General features: G+C 39.5%; 1 long non-coding RNA gene across 3 annotated transcripts in view; it reads right to left on the reverse strand.

The window, feature by feature from the left end:
• Positions 1 to 2,086: 2,086 nt before the first annotated feature.
• LOC125688709 (uncharacterized) overlaps positions 2,087 to 16,187 on the reverse strand; it is a 63,011-nt gene continuing 48,910 nt past the window's right edge. The window contains exons 3-4 of one of the 3 annotated variants that reach the window (XR_007374852.1): positions 2,638 to 2,713; positions 2,087 to 2,408 (exon numbers count right to left, since the gene is read on the reverse strand). This is a non-coding gene — a long non-coding RNA (uncharacterized LOC125688709). Of the gene's footprint in view, positions 2,409 to 2,637; positions 15,426 to 16,187 lie in introns of those variants that run through there. The other 2 variants (XR_007374850.1, XR_007374851.1) reach the window with 2 other exon arrangements.

Below are 16,187 nucleotides of genomic sequence, written 5' to 3' on the forward strand. Positions count from 1 at the left end.
ACCCTTAGAAAGAAAACCGGCTCCCGGGCTGGCCTGCAGCCGTGGGTGGTGGTGCTGATGGCTGCAGTGAGACACAGGGGAGTCCTCGTAAGCCAGATGTCAGAGGAATGATGTCCGCCGCACACCTCGGCACCTGAGCGCTGAGTGCCGTCAGTGCAAACGGCAGCAATACGGGAGCACCACCGTCCCCTCACGTCGAGGTGCTTCCTCCCCACTGCTGTGAACAGACACCTCTGTTGGACGTGGGCCCTGGGATCAGAGGTCGAAACACAGCTTACATAGCATTTTTAGTTACCAGTCAATCTCTTCACAGCCTTTGTAAGGCAGCTAGCCCCGAAAAGCCTGGAAGTTTCCATTTGGATGCGCTTAGTCTTCCATCTGAGCACACAGTGGGATTATTCTTCCAGAGTTCTGTTCACAGGACAGGAGATAACGTGCAGCTTTCAGCTTTTAAGGTCGTGGCCACCACCACTTGCATTAGAAAATCTCGCCTGGCACTCTGAAGGCAGTTTGAGCCAAGGCAATGGCTGCAACAGCCGTTCAGAGCTGGAGCTGAAGCTCCCCTTTCTGCAGCTCCCAGCGCACCTGCTTTGCCAGGAGAAGGTGGGGAAAGGCCCCCAGTGCTGCTTCCTACAGCTCTGCCGGCCACGGGGGTGGCCGAGTGAAACCTCCGACATCCCACGAGCAAGTTTGGAAGCAGCCAGAACACTGAGGCCGTGGTTTGCCCTCTGCCATAGGAGACATGTTCATAGACAAGCTAATTTGAGTGCCCAGACCTGGCTGCCAATCAAGCTAGTTAGCTTTGCAGCATCCACAAGATCTGGGACTCAAGATACTTTCACACATCCAGCTGGGAGAGGTTTCTTTGCCATTCCTCACACTTAGTTCTAGTAGTCACTTAAATACAACTTATGTGTTATTAGAGGTATGTCAGATCTGGCTAAAAACTGCTGCATCTTTTGGTTGGTGAATCCAAAATTCACTCAGCCTAGATAATTCTTCCTGAAGAAGATAATTGATAATGCTCCTTGAAGTAGGTTTTATTCCAAGTGGTTTACTGGAAAGTTTCAGAGAGTCCATCTCCCTTGGAGCTGCTGGTAAATCTAGCATACATTTCAGCAGGTACAGATCTGGGCTGTAATTTTATCATGTTTCTGTTTACAGTCTCCACTTTGCTTCTTGGCTACCTGCCAGAGAGATACTATAGGCAGCATTAGATAATCCTGCCCAGTGTGACCAAAATATACCCCACTGATACTGACTCTTCCATCTAATTTACTGTAGCAGCCATTCTTCACGCAGTGGCTGCTGAAACCAAAATGTACACAAATACTGGAGAAAAGTCTTTCAGTTGTCATTCAGAGCACCTGACCCTGCCTTTCTCCTCGCTTCCAGATTCAGTGCTTTTGTTCTTATTTCACCTACAATTCCAACTGCATATATTATTTTATAGCACATTTAGAAAAATATAAAATGCTTCCTTAGTATATCATCTCAATACCACTTCAACCTTGACAGAGTTGACTACCCCAAATGAAAAATACTGCCTTATGTTGTTTTTAATGTAACAAATCATATCCCCTGCTTATTCTCAAGCATGACCTGCTTATCTGTTAGAGATTAACTAAAAATCTACACCATGCACACAAGTCCTTAACCCAGTATAAACAGCACATTCCTAATCTCTAGAAAAAAAGTGCATATCAGGCTGGATCCTGTGAGCTAAAACAAAGCACTGTCATTGCTCAAGAGGTGTGTGTGTAGCAAGAGGCAAGGATCACAGCAGCAGGCAGCAAGGGCAGTGGAGTGAAGTAATAAGTAGGTGAAATAATGGCTGTACATGGCAATGCAGAGTTAATGGCTAATCTAGGGATTTTGTGGCTGGCCTCAGTTAATCTTCATGGAAGACTACTAAAGCACAGTATTTCTTTGTGAGGATGTATGTGTATTGGATCAACAGTAGACCATGTGTGTCCCAAATTTGTGTGCTTTCATATATATGCACTGTTAATCAGATTCTGAGCACTGATAAAGTAACTGAACTTCAGAAATGATAACTTATACATGGAAAGTACACAGATCACTCTGAAAGTAATGCCTTTTATTTATTTCCATCAAAACTACAATTGAAACAAAGAGCACAATAACACTGTTTGATTCTCAGCTACAAAACACTTTTTTTCAGCACAGTCACCACTATGAGCTATGCTTTTTCACCAGCAATGAACAAGAGCCTGTATGACGTGCTTGTAAAAATCTGCACCAGTGGAGGTGATCTGCTGTCTCTGTCACCACAGCTGAAATACACCACGCACTGCTTCACTGAATGGTGCCACTTTTTCCATGTGGAGGAATTCAGTGACACCCCTTTGCTTCATACACACTTCCATGTCAGACCTCGTGTCATACTGCAACAAAATGTAACAGAATTGTGATGAGGGGAAGTCCAACCCCTACTGCCATACCACCATCTGCCTCTGACATCATGGGCCAGCATAACAAAATAGGAAGCATTACTTTCAGAGCAGCCCTCAAAGTACATACGTACATATACATATAGTTGGTACAGGATGAAGATGAACTGCTAACAACTTCCATTTGACATTGCACTTAAGAGGAGTGAAAGTTAGTTCTTACCAGATAGAATTTTTAAAATTCCTGATTCTTCGTATTTTACTTTTCTTGGCAAACAGATCTGTCCCTTTAGGAGTAGCTGTTGATGAATCACAAGAATAAAATTTGTTTCACGGTTAAATGAATGACAAAACAACTGTAACTTGAGCTGACACCATTTTTACATTATCTCAATTTCACTTCTCTTTTTGAGCTTTAAAACTTTCGTCCAGTGCAGTAACAGGCCTTCACACTGGAGCAACTCTTTCACAAGACATTTCTTATCTGTGAACCACAGATAATAAGGTTGACTTCATGTTAAGAAATGAGTAAAGAAAGTTTGGAAAGGTTTATGTAACGTTTTGCCTGGGTTTTACTCATCAAGAGAAAAATGGGTAGCAAAGAAAAAGGCACAGATACTGACAAAACTCAGTAATAGTATTATTACCTGTTAGTAGTTTGGGGAATGTATGTCACTCATAGCTAGGTTCAGACATTCTTGTTTCTGGTAGTCAATGAATTCCTCTTCCCAACTGTCACCAAGCCTTTAAGAAGCAAAGCTTTTTTTGATGATTCAAAAATCTTCAGAGGTCTGGCTGTGGGTAACAGCCCTGGAGTAGGTAATGGTAAGTTGTGTCAAGAAAGGTAAAGGTGAATAAGTAGAACATTGTCAATTTCAGAAGGACTGGCTGGATAAATGAAGGAACCTGGCAACAACGTCAGCTTGGGCAATTGTATCAGCAATCTGAAAGAAACCTTGAGTATCTCTAACATTTTAAATCCACTGTGATTCTGATCATACACAAGGCAAAGGGGTTACAGGAACAGACTTCAAGGCAAAACTGGAAGAGAAATGGCTGCAAGAGAGGTCCAGGTTATAAGCAGAGAGCATAAAACAAAACAGAAAAGTCTGGATCAGGAAAGATATTCAATGTCAATAGCTGTGAGAGACGAAGGGAGAATTTATCTGAGAAATTAAGTGAATTTGAGTTTCCACATGATACCTAGAAAATCAGCAAGATGTTATCCAGCTGTAACATAGTATTGTAAGCAAGAAGTGATGCTGCTCTTCAGTGAGTCAAAAGTGGGGATTAGGGGTAGTCTGTATCTAATTCTAAAACTAAACACATATTTTGTCTCAATTTTCAGTAAAGATGATGATGTTGAACATGGAGTGAGATGGCAAGATGACTAACAGTTAAGAGGGAAAGGAAATTGCCAGTATCACATATAAAAGGAAAATAAAGCACAGACTACAGCATATAGGTAGAAAAACTTTAGATAATGCCCATTCCAGACATCAAAAAATAAAGGAAATTATTTGTCTCACAGTAAGCTTTCTGAATGTAGCAGGAAATGATAAAGAGTAATGTTGGTTTACAAAGGTGGACATTAACAGATTAACCTAATATCTTTCTTATAATATCATTCACCTTCTAGGTGAAGAAGCAGATAACGGGGATTAGCAGAGTAATGTAGGTGATGGACTATCCATAAATGATCAGAGGTGAACTATCTGAGTAAAGAAGGTTTTATAAAAGATCAGTTGGAGGTTAAACCTAGACATTTTCATTTATGACACCAGCAGAAGAAGGTGGTGGGAAATAGAACTGTAAACAGCCCAGTGCAAGGAGGCACAAACAGTAAAGAGAGCTGGGAAACCATACGCAGTTAAATTGATGGAGAAATTGGAATACGGATAAATTGAGGAGTTTAAAAGCAAGATAGTTGGGGACTAATATCAGACATTTCCTCTAGCAACTAGGAGCTTAATGCTTCAAGAAGACCATGAAGAAGGACAGAATATTGTTGTTTATTAGAGCATAATATGAAATGCTATTCAGTTTCAGCATTAGAATGACAAATGCAATCTTAAACATGGCTGGTGACAGGCTAGATGCCTTCACAAAGGCACTTAATTAGCAGTGTGCAAGTGCTTATTTGGAGCTTCGCGCAGGCAGTCATGAGCTGGCTCCAAGATGCAACAAACTGAAGAGGTTGATGTGCCTCGATTATTTTTGTTGCCTTCCTTTGAGCTTTGTTCACATTCTTAAATTGGGTAGGGACATACAACCACAAGCTGTCAAGCCAGTTTATAATTAAGCCATGGCTTAGCATGGCTTAATAGGTTACTGCTCCACAGACAAGATGTAATAGTTGCCTGTGTACATGTTCTCAGCTTGTCCAGCAGCTGAAGTAACGTGTTAGTTTAAGTTAGTATATTCTGCTAGAGTGTCCTACCTGAAAAGCAGTAGTTTGGGTTGGTAACTCAATCACTTGTAAGTGTATGTTTGCATGTTCCCCCTGCACCACAGGGAGCTCACAGCTCAGAGCAGAACTGCAGGTGACACAAAAGGTACATTGGAAGTGTTATTTTTGCTCTGAGATGAGTCCTTTTGCCATCTAAAATCTTGCCAATTTTTTTACGACAACATTAGAGTATCAGTTTTTGCTTAGCCTATTCTCACCTGTCATCCTTAATGTGCCTCAACCATTATTACTGCTCTGTTCGGTTCTTCACTGAATATCTGAACTTTTGATTATTTTTTCTACCTTTGAATGATGCATTTTAAGAGAGCTTTAAGAGAGGTTAGAGAGTTTAAAAGCTAAAGCATAATCAACCGTAAAGTACTTCTGTTCTTATCTTTTAAGCTAAAGTTATTGAAGAAGTTTGGCAAAAAAGTTTGTTTTTTGGCTCCACGAAATACAACACTTCTCAGTTTTCTAATGCTGTATGGATGCCATCTTTTACAGTAGAGAACATTCTCATGAAAATTCAAAGCCTGAATGTGATTTTCAAACAGAAAGTTCAAAATTTCAAGACATTATAATCATAATGTGCAGCTTTTAACTTAGCTATACTACCGTCTATGCAATCCCATTGATAACTTTTCCTACCCAGCAACATTTCTGTCATAAAAGCATCTCTTAAAGAAACCAAATAATAATGTGTTAACTACTTCCCATTTAATCTTTGTGATCTTTTCCTCATTCATATGGAATCCAGGTTTTAACTAATTCCCTAAGTAAGAAAGAAAGTCAAGAAATGAAACAAACCAAGAAAAGTAAACCCTGAAAAACAGAAAGAGAAAAACCTCTGTTTTTCTCAAATCTTCTCTCATCTGAGTAATGGTCCTTGGTATCCAGCCCTCGTGCTGCACAATCCCAGAAGTGGCCCAGCAGACCAGGGCTGCAGGCATGACTGGCTGTGGGCTCACTAATATGGTAGCTCTCGTTGTGACTCAGTCGCCAGCAGCAGCCCATCAACAGGCTGCTCGCCGCATCGCTGATGGGCAAATCTAAGAAGCAGGACTGGGAAGAAGGGTCATGCTGACTCCTAAAGGAGCTCCCCCCCAAAAAGAGTTAATTCTTCCTCTTCCAGATTTTCATAAGATGTTTTGATGGGTGATATCCCTGACCATCGGAGCGGCTCATGTCAGATGCTTTGTTTCAACATGGCCACTTCAATTGAGCTCAGACAAGAGAGTTTAGCCTTCTCTGTGATAAGTACAAGTAAGCCCTCAGCATTATCTTGCAGTACCCACAGGTCAAAAATGAAGGTTTTTAATATTAAGATATCTATAATGATTCTTCACAGAGAAAAGCAAAGCAGAATGTAAGTGAGGCTCCATGTTGTTATTTATTCAGTAAACATAAATATGCTGTATTTAGTTTTGAAACTGTGGTTAACTATTTCTTTGTCTAGGCATTAAATTTGTCCTGAAAAGGAGGATGTGTGTATTTTTTCTATTAGCAAATATACATTAAGATTATTCATGTTAAGAATATTAATTTGTATAAGGTATCCTTCTGGCTTCTAGAAATAATGCTAGTGTCTGGACTAGGAAAAAAAAATTAACACTCGGATACATTCTCACCATGGTGACCTACAAGAGAACTGTCACAACAGAAGCTGCTGTTGCCACTACAATTTCCAGAACTCCTGCTGTTTGTGTTGTTGCTGAAAAGAAAATCCACTGCCCTTTGCTGCACTTAAAGCTCAGTAAGATCAGATTGCAGCTTAAAGATAATGTTCACTCTTCACTGTACATCAGTATCAAAGAGAAAAATAAGATGATCAAAATATGCCAATCATAATAATAGCATCAACGTTAAGTATGCTGCACACTTCCTTTGAGGTAGCGAGTGCTCTGACTCCCTCCTGTTTCAGCAAAGGGAAATTAGAGTTGTGATGAGAGCCTTTGGGTTCAGCTCTGTTCAAACCAGAGTGCCACTAATGACAGTAACAATAAACTCCCTACAAGAAGTAGAGGATTGATTCCCCTCAAAGGCAAAAAGAAAATCTAGCAGTGTTTTTGGAACACAGAAATAAATTAGTGTTTCCAGTTATCAAAGAGAAAATGCAAAAGAAGAATAGGCATGTCTCTGCACAATTACTGTTCTGAACTCTATTCCCACATTCTACCAAAGGACTGCCAATTAAAGCAAGCATGTTGCAAAGGTGTCTTACTGCCAATAGAACAAGGAAATCAGTGAAAAGCATAAAACATACCTTTTGAAACTGTCTACTTATTATCCAACCAAGTAAGTTTATTTTAAATGCCTAATTCCAAAGATAATTTAAGCTAGTTACAAAAGGAAATGGGATTTAAAACGTGTACATTCAACTTCAGAGAAATGGAGCACAGTTTCATGAATTTTACACTCTTCTGTATAGATATGGAAAAAAGCCATCTTGCTGATGATAGGACTTGACACATTAAAAGCAGTACTTCTGGAAATGAAAGGGCCCCCAAAAGATCTCTGGTTGGCCTAGTCAGTACCAAGAAGCTCTGGAATAAATAACATAGAATATCTATAATTAAACACAGCTAAGGGAATTAGAGTTGGAAGTTGCTATGATAGCATAAAGCCTCTGAAATGATAAAGTGGGAAAATGAGAGAAATGAAAATTATTTGCAAAAATGCTCCAAACCCTGAACAGATCATCAGCATTAGCGACATCTTAGGTGTGAACTCTATGATTTCATTCCTTTTCCACAATCTGTAAAGTTAAGATCTGATGTGCTGTGTTGATATTTTTGTTCTATGAAACGTACGATGTCTAAAAAAGTTTTGTAATAGAATTTATGCTGACTGGGAAATGGAGACTCAAATCAAATTATAATTCAACAGAAGCAGGAAGGTAAATCTAAGTTTGGAAATCAGTGTGTCAAAGGATTATTGCATATCAGAGATGATTTGTTTATGGACAAACTTAAATGGATTTCATTTGCATTCATAAAAATAGCTCAGGTTGATGATCCATTTAAATTCTCTCTAAATCGAAGGAAGGAAGAGAAAATGTTCAATGAAATGTTCTGAAGTTTATCCTCTCTCGCAATGAGGCAAGTCTTTGGGTGGAGGCAGGCAAAAACCCAAAAGAGAAGTACGCTCTAAAGTGCAGCTGTACTGTCTCCTTGGCTCCTCAGAGAAATCCTAAGTGACTGCCAGAACAAGGAACATGTTCAAATTGGATTTTCTTGCTTCTATGCTTTTTGTTTGTTCATTTGTTAAGTTTATTTCCATTTTGTAGTAACCCTTGTTTTACTAGTACAATCCTTTCTTTCCTTGAACTTGCTTGGTAGTAATGATTACAAGTAACAGTGGCAAACACAAGACACAACTTCTAAGGAAGCATCAAATCTAAATAAATGAGTTATCACGCATACTTTTAGATTACCCATAACCTGAGAGAAATTTGAGAAACGGAGACATTTCTTCTTAGCAAATAATGAGAGTCAGTATTACCCTATGGGGAGAAGTCTGTCCAAGAGGGTGTTTGTTAAACATGTGAGATTGTATAATTGCAGGTACCCAACTGGGGTTAAATCTTTTGGAGGTTACACAGTGCTCTGGCATGCCCAAGGATGCAACTTACTTCAGTGAGAAAAGTGTTAACGTTGAATGTGTGGAACTCTCAGACAGTCAAGCAAGAGTAACTCAGGTCAATCACAGCATTTGACTGCCTGTCGGGATGATTCAAGGCATGTAAATATTACCTTCCACTGCAAAAAGTTGTAAGAGCAGCATAATTGTGAGAGCTGGAAAAGAAATAATGACAACAGAAACCTGAGAGCATTACTGTACAAAGCTCTTCAATGACCACAGGCTCAACTTTATAATAAAGTGTTTGAAAACTCTAAGAGAGGCTCCACAACTGAAGTGTAGCAAATGCAAAGGTGAGTACTCAGCAACCATTTCCAAACACACTGCTGGCACCATCATATCACAACAGGATTCTTAAAATTGTATACCAGCAGGATGCCAGCTATAGATACAGAAAACCTCAATGTCAGTATATTCAGATGGAGAGTGACCTTTGGATACAGGCTTTGCAATGTTATATGTTTATCTAAGATAGGCTGATGTGGTCTGAAACCACTGTAAACCATTTAATTGCGGTGTTAGAAGGGGCTTGGGAATTTTCATTCCTTGAAAAATCACACTCTTTTTTCCAACTATTACCACATCACTACTGTACTATCACAATGTTTTTTGCAAATCATGAGTGAAAGACAGAAAGAAAGAAAGATAGGGTATTTTCAGTGACATCAAGAAGAGTAGGGATATTCAGTCTGCATCAACTATGACTTCCAGGTTCATTTACGCTCTCTGTGGTATGCTAGAATAGGCTTTAGTCAAAATAGCTGGTTCTGGTAGTGGTGGTGTCCGAGTTCTTACCACTATTCGCCTTAGAGGCCCTTCCCAATCCAGAAGCGTAACAAGGGGAAGATGGGGGCCCCTGGAGAAGGAGGGCTTTTAGAAATGAGCTACTGTCACAGCAATTAATCCTCTCTTCTCAACACCCGGACAAAAAGGAGATGAATAGTGTCTGAACTAGTTGGCAAAAGTAACCCATTCTCAGTTCCTACATTTCAACAGCACTCACCTCTTCTGCCAGAGAAAGGTTGTGATTAGTCAGTAGTTGTGGCACTTTTAGAAAGTTGTGTCCTGCAGCAAAGGATGGACTACATCATATGCAGAGGTGCCTGCCCCTAAGATAGGTGTGTAGTTTCAAAAGTTGGCATCCCTACTACAGAGTTTCTGACAGAAGTTCAGCAGGGTGGAGGCCTGTGTGACTGCCTAGTTGATAGAAATCATGGTCTAGATTGGATAGAAATCAAGATAAAGCGTAGGCTGTGACTGGCAGTGCAATAGCAAGAGAAGGAACATTAAGAGGCAGTACATTTGGAATTGATGAGGAGCCACTTATTGCAATTTCTATTCAGACCTTGTCATACAATTGTGTAGTTCCTTTATCGTGCCTTACAGTACAGTCTTAGTGGCTGCTTGGGGTTGAAGTAATGAAAAGAAAAGGTTACACCCTATTTTCAAGCACATTTAACTCAAAACACAAAACTAACAACATCTGAATTCTAGTGACAGAATTACAAGAAAGTCCCGTGTGAACAGTGATGGAGGCAGGAAGGTGTGACTAAATACATAAAGTCTGGGATTTTTGTTTTCCAAAAGAAAAACAAAGGACTCTATACCCAAAGCAGAAGAAAGTCAGTGGAGCAGAAACCACAAGGGACAAAGTGTCCACTCATCCAGCACTCTCAGATTCAGAGGACAGAGCAATTTAGCAAATCCCAGAGATCAGAAGACAGAATCATAGACAGACTCATGCAGATTAAGAATCATGCCTGAGTGACTGCAGGCGCAAGAAAAACAAAACACACAGCCCTGAAACACTGTCAAAGCTAGATTTTGAGAAATGACAAATTCCCAGAGAAAGGGGGAAGGACACGAGGCTTGGGAGTATGGACTGTTCTTTCAGAACATTGCAAAGGTGAAGTCCAGACACCTTGATCAGTTTACCTGAAGCATCTGTTTTTCTTTTAGAGGAAGATTCACTCATCTCATTTTCTGTTGCTCGAATATTCATTAGTCATTTGCCAAAAGAGTTTAAAAAGCAACGCAAACAGTAGTCCAAGCAAAATATTTTTTTTTCTTAGTCTTTGGGTGGAGAGGAAAGAATCCTAGGGTGAGGATGAGACTATCATAAATCCTGGTTTAACAAATATGTGAGCCTGTATGAAAGAGTCCAAGAAAGTAGAGATGTGTTTATGTGGCTACAAGAGAGAATCCCACTGGCATTTGTCTTTTCAGTCCTTTCAGCTTGTACTGTAACAACAACAGTTATTTTTCAGGCTGCCACATGCCATCAGATTTTAACCAGAGTGAGACAAACAATTGGACCAATCCTGTTTCCAATAAAGTCTGCTAGATTATTTCTATTTATTTCAGAAAAAGTATATTCAGTCTGAAGATATTTGTAGCAGCATTTAAAGAATTTCTTTTCTGTCTAGTTTTAATACCATTTAATTATGTTGGCTTGGGTAGAGTTGTGTGATTTCTCAGTCTTGAGGATTTAAACAATCAGGTCAGTGTCTTCTTATTAATTATTAATTGCCCAAGGGCCTAGAGGCTTGTCACAGTTGAGGCCAACATGCAGTGCTGCTAATGCCATCGCAAAAAGGCAGTGGTTGAGTATGTAGGCCATCAGGTCCATAGCATCAGCCAATCATCACTATTTCCATATACCTGCAGCACCATAAAACAGACCTCTGTGCTTGGAAAGTACAGTTGCACTTACCCACATTATTTTAAAATTGATTTCAAAGGATTCTGCAAAACATAATCAGAGCACATATTTTAAAAAGACATAAATACAGATGAAGGCAACCACTGAAGAAGTGTATCTGTGTCTGTAGTTAAAGCCTACTAAATTAAATGTGAAAAATTTCTCTCAGACTGGAAATCATATCGCTGTGTGTGGTCACAGAAGAAAGCTCAGTAAATTCTGGTTTGGTGGGTGAGTCAGCATGAGTCATCAACAGAAATACCATCCTACGTTATACGAAGCTGCAAGGTACATTTAGAAACGTTTCACAGTAACAAAATAATGCTGTGCTCCTGCTTTTTGTCTAGATGACATTAATGACAGTCCCAACTTTCCTAAAATACTGTAAGCATCCTTACCTCAACATGTGAGGTTAAAAAAAAATAAATCCCTCTTTATTTTGCTGTTTTTATTAAGCAAAGCCAACACATGCGAAAAGCCTTTGGGAAAGCCTCAGGTAGCAAATAAAGTCCTTTACATAGTTACACTGACTGACAGCTGAGCAACACCTGCTTTTCAGGTGGATTTCTGATTACTTGACTGAAACATGCGGAGTTTATTTTTCTCCATTCCAATTTTAATTGTTTCCATCACTCAAAATTTCAAGCAGGTAATAAGATACTATGACAAATAAAGGTAGGTAGCTGGCATCACCAACTGTGTAATAAGCAAAACAGTGCCTATTTTGCTCTTGATTTTTTTTTTTTTTTAATTGTGGCATCCTGTTGAAAGACTTCTGGATGCAGTGCAGGTGAACATTTGTAAGGTTGAAACTATTCCTGTTTTCTCCTCTCCCACTTTTCTTAATTTCCATGGAAAAGGTTTGTTTTTCTACTCTTTATATTTTATTTTCATCCAAAACAAATTTTATTCTGTTCCAGCATGTCTTTCTGCATATAATTTCCCAACATATGTACAGCTACATAAGAAACATGTTTTCTCACTACTTCTTGTATTAATTGTAGGAGCTCTGATATTTTCTCTAGCTCTGCTCAAGATGAAGAAAATTTTGCATGTAATATGGCTGTACTAAAAGTCTAGAGTACAGAACAGCAGGGCATTCACACGGAGAGCTATTTGGCCAGCTGGACAACTTGCACTCCAGTCTGGAAATAAAATCCACTGCTGCAGTTAGTCATCCCTCTGGATCCCACTCATCCCAGTGATGCCACACAGATGCAGCCAGATTCACATCAGCTAATCTAGTTACAAAACAGAGGCCCTAGTACTATCAGATATGTTAAAATCCATGTAAACAGAAATGGCTTAACCTCTTATTTTAAACTGCAAACTCTTTTTTTTTTTTGCTGCTCTTCCAATAGCTTAGCAAATGCATTCTGAATTTGTCCTCTCATTATCTCAAAGGGAGGATGTTTCCTGGATTTACTCCTAACCATTGTGTTTTGGTTCACTAATCAATTCTTTTCCTAGCTAAGTTGTCTATGCATCATCTACTTAACACTGCAGACAACTAATACTGTGATTCATTCATTGTTGCTTTGTGTAGTAGTCTTAGAAAATCTTGTGGGTTTATTATTCTTGAATTACATATTATGTTAACTCACACACTAAGTAAAAGAGGGTACTATTGCTCGTGCTGCTGCCACTGCTTGTTTTTTTTTTAAGCGTTCATTGTACTTGGAATGATGGAAAGGCCAAATCATGGCCTTTGAGATGCTTGCTGGATGAAGGAATGCCAATTTTGTGAATCCATTTGAATTCATGAGCAAATTATTGTCTACAGGAGAAGCAGCCCTAAGCACACCTTGAAAAAGGGCAGACACTCTTTGGACTTTGCAAGAAGCTCTGAGGCAAAGGAATTTGTGTCAGAGGCACTTTCGTGTTGGGTTTGAGCTTCCTGTCTCTAAGTGTGGCCACAAAGACAAATTCAAAGATGCATTTAGCTAGTTAGTTATCTACACTGTTTATTCACTGGGCAATCAGGGGTACCAATTTTGCATGTACAGACTAAATATGTCAGCATTCAACCCAACTCGTTGTCAAATCAATGTTTTACTCCAACTGATGTTCCTGTAGGACATTGCTGTGTTTTGAACATTTGCTGCTACAAACAGTGGAGACTGGAAAATGTTTTCTGCAGACAAACTGATTATTGTAGATATGTTTGTACAGAGTACACACATACACGTGGGTACCTCTTTAGAACATATTCTCAGTAGACAGTATTTCACAATAGGTCAGTATTCAGTGCACTTTTCCTGTTTCAATACTTTCAACAAAAATGTAAAGCAGTGCCTATTTTTGTAAAGTCATTTTCAAATGTTACTGGAAGCAATTCTCAGCATTACTCTTTCTTCAGCATTCCCCACAACTAAAATGGGTGGATGAGCAATAATTTAAGCTATAAAAACTGAGGCAAATTCCTGATCTCCTTATACTTTCTATCAGCTACTGACTCTCACATTTACATGATTTTTGAGGATTTTACGTCCAAATTTGCTAAAAGTAGGGGAAATTCACTCTGATAACAGACACAGAATAGAGAATTTGACAAAGATGACATAATATCTGGCTGTATTGGATGACAAAATAAACACTAATTCTTGAGATACCTTTGCGGGAGGATTCCTCTTCCATCAGAGCCTGAAGGAGGGACATGCAATTTCCTATTGTTGCTTTTCTTTCACCACAAATTATCCCAGAAGAAACCTCAAAATTGATGTGCACACTCACTCCTGAAAACTTCAAGTCAAACCTGTGGAGCTGGAGACAATCTGAATAATTCAGCGAGTGAGTTTGCAAATGAAAAAAACACATGGTTTCCTTCTCTCACTTAAATGCTTTCAGGTGCACTTAAGAGTGAATTTCTCTGCCACATGAAAGAGGCATAGTTCTTGCTCAGTATCTCACTTGCTCTGGAAATGAAAGTTCTAATCTCCCTGTGTGCTCTGGTGGTGTCATAAACAAGAGCCGCAGCCAGCCTCCACTCACTCTCATTCAAGCTGTCTGAATGCATGAGATAGATTTGTTTCCAGGTTTTTGGGATCTCCTGAACTTGAAACTACACAGATATTGGATGTGTATCCAGAAAAACATTTAGGTCTGTCAGTGCCATGAGAATTCTGGCTTGACTCTGAGTGAGGTAACTCTAATTTTTGTGACTGGGTGATGGCATGGCATTACAAGATTTCAGGAAGGCTTACTCCAAGGACTCAGGGCATTAATCTTAAAACTGCATGTAGTCCCTGCACTACAGCATGTAGCACTGATTTTTCTCATTGAAGTCATTCCTTAATTTGCTTGTTCAGAATGATTACTTGTCATTCTGTCTAAATAACTGCGGGTGAATTTACCTTGTATTTTTGTATTCTGTATTCTATATTTTTGTATATTTGTGTCACTGGTAGAAATGGACTAGTAAAGGCTTTTCCTATTCTGGCACCAGAAGGATTTCCTAAGATGAAAATGCTGAGTAATCTTGGTCATTTTCCAGTATGCTGCTTCATTTAATGTAATTTAGAGCATCATTTTCATGCCTGCAGCAGTTAGGTAATCACTAGCTAAGAGTTGCTGATTGTATCAAACATTTGGCTCTGCCATACAGACCTACTGCTGCATTTTTTAGCTCTGATAAATTATATGTCAAAATCAGGTACAAGTGTTTCTAATAAAAAAGAAAGAGAATGAAAGGATGGAAGCAAGCCTCAAAGCAACAGATTGGACTAAAGTTTTTCATTAATTAATACTATGCAAACCATCTGTTTTAGCACACAATGTTAAATTATCTTTTAGCATCCCTTTGTTTTTTTTAATTTATTTCGTTAAGAAAAAAATATCTAGAAACAAAAATGAGCAATGGCAGAATCAAACTAACTTTGTTCACGGAGATCCTTTACTCTGGCAATGTTTAATATTATTTGAGCATTCTTGCACAAATACAATGACCGTACAAATACAAACGTAGGGCAGATCTGGCTGTTTCACAGGTCTACATGCATATATAACTTATTTGATTGTATGCATATATGTATGTGTGTAATTCCGATGTAAAAAGTAAACATAGATTTGACAGAAAATACCTGATGCTATCTGAGTTAGTTCACATGGATGACTTTCACCCTTAAGCCTGCGACATTAGCCATGCCTTAGCTCAGGCTGCTGCAGCTAGAGTCAGAGAGTGTGCAGTGGGGCAGAGCGGACCAGTCACTGGAGGCATGGACATGAGAGTGAAAGCCAAGAGGTGCAGGGATGATGACGAAGTCCCTAGAGCACAGGTGTATCTGAAAGACATCTAAATACACACCAGTTGCTTTGTTTTCTTTTTTCACACCAATATGTTCACATAGACTGACTGTGGGCAGTGTTATTGTCTTGAAAAAAAAGCAACTGAGTGTTCTTTTACTGGGTGGGAAAGTAGGAGGCACTGAGGAGGTAGCAGTAGAATTTGCAGATTGTATATGCCAAGGGAAAAAATCTGCATCAAACATGAGCACGTAAGAGCTACTGGGTGTCCCAGTGCATCGTGCTGAGCCAACATTGTTCTGTTCTCTGATCTGATTGATGAGCAGATTTGACACCCAGCAACTCCAGCCACAGCAGTGGCCAATTTTGGAGGGAAAAAATACAGTGGGGAAGAGATACTGGGTACTCAGTATGGTTAGGGTAAGGCTAGCTGTGGTTCAAAGCCACATCTCGAGTCTTTTCCCAGTCAGTCTGGCACAGAATTGCTCTGTGGTATAAGCACCATCTTTCCCTAAATGTTACTGATGGTTCAAACCCATTAATGAAAGACTTGTTTGCGCAGCAATTTTTGTACAGAAAGTGCAAGGGCACTGGAATATACACTTATCCCCCTCCTGGATAAGAGGAGGTCTATGCTGCTTGCAGGCTGAGACAATGGGGTGGTAGAACTGTCTGTGGGACTGCCCTGTACAGCACTGTGGGAACTGAACAACTGGTAGGCTTCCTTGAGGTATGTTGATGC

This window comes from Lagopus muta, chromosome 2, assembly GCF_023343835.1.
Source record: "Lagopus muta isolate bLagMut1 chromosome 2, bLagMut1 primary, whole genome shotgun sequence".
NCBI classification, from domain to species: Eukaryota; Metazoa; Chordata; class Aves; order Galliformes; family Phasianidae; genus Lagopus; species Lagopus muta.